Source organism: Sylvia atricapilla, chromosome 6 (genome assembly GCF_009819655.1).
Source record: "Sylvia atricapilla isolate bSylAtr1 chromosome 6, bSylAtr1.pri, whole genome shotgun sequence".
Lineage (NCBI taxonomy): Eukaryota > Metazoa > Chordata > Aves > Passeriformes > Sylviidae > Sylvia > Sylvia atricapilla.
In genome coordinates, this window is record NC_089145.1 from 4103433 (window position 1) to 4107089 (window position 3657).

Sequence of the window (3657 nt, forward strand, 5' to 3'; positions counted from 1 at the left end):
GCACAGGCTGTCATAAAGCACTTTGCAACTTTAAATCCCCAGAAGCTTGTACTGATAGTGTCCATATCTCCTTCTCTTCAGTAATTGAACTTTACTCTATTGTTAGAAAAAAAATTCTATTTAAACTGGCAAGGTCAGTCCCAATATTTTTCATTACCTCTCTTTGGGGAATCTCAAACCCACACACTTTGTTGGTTCTGGGACTGGCAAAGGAACAGTGGAGGAGTGGCTGGTGGGAAGTGCAGAGTGCTGCGCAGGGCTGTGAATGTAGCTACCATTTCCACACCAAAGTTTTAATAATGCTTTCAATTTCTCTTAAGATTACCAGAAAATGAGACTCATCCCTTGTGATCCCTGTGTTAATTGTGGCTGTTTATGATAATAACTTTCTTGATTATTTTGGATGATTTGAGTTCTGAGACTTTTCTCATATATATATGAGTGCATATGCATGTTTTAAGATATGAAAATTGCTCTGGTGTATTCCTGTTAAATTGCATGGTAATAACTATAACAATATCCCCCATAAATTATGACTGTGGAGACTTGCCTACTTGTCCTTGCCTCAGCTAATTATATTTCACCCCCATCCACTTTTTTCATGCTGTCACTTCAAATGTACATTTTTTGGTTCTCTAGCTCTGCGGTAGTTCTGGTGCACTCCCTGACAGCAGGGTGGGTTACAGTTACAGTGGGGACACTTGCTGGACTAAATGAACTGAAATGAAAGATATTTTACTCTCTTGACATACTGTTATACAGTAAAGGTATGGAAAGAGCTCATATTTTGCATGAAGGAGTATTTCTGACACATAATTCAAATGCCCAAAATTAGGCACATCTGGGGACAGATTCAGTGCAGAGACAGGACTTCACCACCTTTTTATTTTAGGGCTGTGATATTGGTGTGAAGCCCAGCACGGGGACCAGGCTCTCTGGATTATGTGCAGGGAAGAGTGCCCCAAAAGGGCAATGCTAACATCTTGCCCCTCCTGGGGCGTTAAACAGCTGGGAGCCTGGAGGGTGGGATTGTGCTTCAACCTCTGCCTGTTGTTCTCCAGAGCCCAGCTGTCCAGACCTGCACTTCCAACATGCATTGGCTTATGCTTTCTGTTAAAGACCCTCAACGTGGGGGCACTTGCCTCAGAAGTGACTGACACGGATTCAAGTCCCTCCCCAGCCTAAACAGATCCAAACTCTTACCCCTCAGGAGGAAAAACTGAACCCAGGGAGCACCCAAACTGCAGACAGCCTTCCAGCTAAATTCCCATTTATTTTTAGAAGTTATTTATCCTTGAAAAGACCGTTCTTCTAGAAAACATTTGGCTCCTGGCTTAGTTTGGAGTGGGTGGGTGTGTTTAGAGGGAAGCCTTGCCTGGCAGTGATACCTAGAGAGGCTGCCCAGAGCAGAGGCCAGGCAGTGTTAAAGTTGGGATTTATTAAAGGCCTTCAAAGGACACACCTTGGGCAGTAAAAGAGCCTGGCTGCACCCAAGATGGACCATGAGTTCAATTAAAAAAGTTTACAAACTTTTGTATGTTTTGGCCCATTTCCATACTGGGGTTAATTGTCCAATTACAGTTTCAGGTTATGCAGCCCCATCCTCCTGGATTACTCTCCTCAGTTTGATGTTGTTTGCACTTTTTGGGCCTGAAGCTGCAATGGTGTCCTTGGTTCTGGGGCTGGAAAAGGATTGGTTTGTGTGACTACACTGTGAGGAGAACTTGCTAACACTTTATATCAACTTCAGGGCTACACACTGATGCAGTACAGAATCTGAAAGCTCAAACTTAAGGCATCCCTAGAGCAGCATTTTGTTGAAAGGGCAGGTCTGGCTGTGTGTCTTCTGGGGCTCCAGAGGGGCTAAGGGCACAGTGTCCCCCATCCCCGTGCCCTCTGCTGCCAGAGGAGCAGTGCTGTGATTCAGAGACCCCTTTATTTCTGAGGGATGTTATCCGTGGGGGTTTTTAACACTCAAGTAAGTGCCATAGTACCAATGTGACATAAGTTACGTAGCAAGGGAGGGAAGGTGTGTTCCCTCACCAGGAATGCCTCAGCTCACCACCTGCACTGCTGCCATTCACACTTTTTCCTTTCTAAGGCATTTATAACTCTCTGAAACACCCCAGTTTTCCCTTCCATGTCCCTTCTTGCAGGAAAAAAAACAATTAAAAAAATTAAAATTTCTCAAAGGGAGGATGTTTTGGGGTTTTGTTTGTTTGTTTGTTTGGTTTTGGTTTTTTTGGGTTTTTTTGGGGTTTTTTTTGTCGAAACTCTTCTTTGCTTGATAAACGATGAGGTGTTTGAGTCAGGTTTAAATACACAATTTCCAAAAAATTTACAGGTTATCCTGGTGACATTGTTACTGCATTAGCCTTTCTGTTCTCTCTCTGGCTTCTTGTACTGTCAGATACTATCAAAGTACCTAAGCATCTCACGCATAAAATCAATAGCAAAAGTAAAATCTCTACAGGGGTTCATTCTCTCTGGCAATGCTCCCTTCTCACTGCTACAAAGATTTTCTTGAGTCAGGGCTTTTCTCTCGATTTTGAAGAGCGGAGAGGAAAATGTTGAGCTGTATTTGTGATATTTGTACCTTGTGAGCTGCACCTGCAAAAAGAGAGCCCTTAGAGGTAGCAGCAGCACCGCCTGAAGGCTGCCCAGTGAGGTGGGCATCCCTGTGCCTGAGGTGACAGGGGCTGGGGACAAGGACAAGGCTGACCACAGGCTCTGCCCCAGCGCAGGTGGGATCATTGCCTGCACCCAGGGTGGGTGGCCTTTGCACCACAGGGTCCCTGCAGCCTCAGGGCTGCTGTCCCCAGAGGGGCCAGCACAACCTCCTCTGTGAACCTCGTCTGACATCCACGCCTTCCCTGAAAAGTCACATTCCTGTTAAATTCAGCACTTTTGTTTGTTTCTTAAGCCCCCTCTCTCTCGTGTCTGTCGAAAGCACTTCACAGGTTGATTTGCCTCCTCCACACCTTTGTGCCATGTTTCTCTCCCTCAGGAGTCTCTGTTTCAGGATAAGTAGATGCTATTTAGTTTTTCCTCATATGGAAGCTCTTCCATACTTTGTTACATTCTCATGCCTCTTGTCTAAAAGTTATCACTCTCCCCTTTTTACAGTGAGGGATCAGGAGGGCAAAGAATTATCTCAGGTATGGATGCATCAAGGGTTTGAGCAATGGCATAATGAGATCTGCTGCTTCTACAATCTTTGTTTTCATCTTTCTGTCCACAGGGACATTGATTAAGCCCCTCTTAATAATGTCACCAATGTCAATGTAGAGTTTTCTTTTGTATTGTCACTTGTGTTGCATTTTAGAAAGGAAAAAGTATTTTTAGCAACACATGAAGCATAAAAGCAGGTGCTGCATCTTTCGGTTTCACAATTTAACCCAAATGGCTTTCTGTGTCATTAGCTTCATGCAGCCCTGCTGAAAAGAACTATAAACTACAATCTAGGCTAGGGGGTTTTTTTCCATATAAAATTTCCAGCAGCAGCATATGTGCTTGTTGTGCAGCTGGGGCTGTTCCAATGCATGCAGAAGTACATTGGATGGGATTGTGCCCAAGTTCCCCCACGGTGCTCTGCTCATGAGAGCTGCCCAAGGGCTCCCAGGCTTTTTTTTTTCAGCAAATCAGACATTGGTGGGC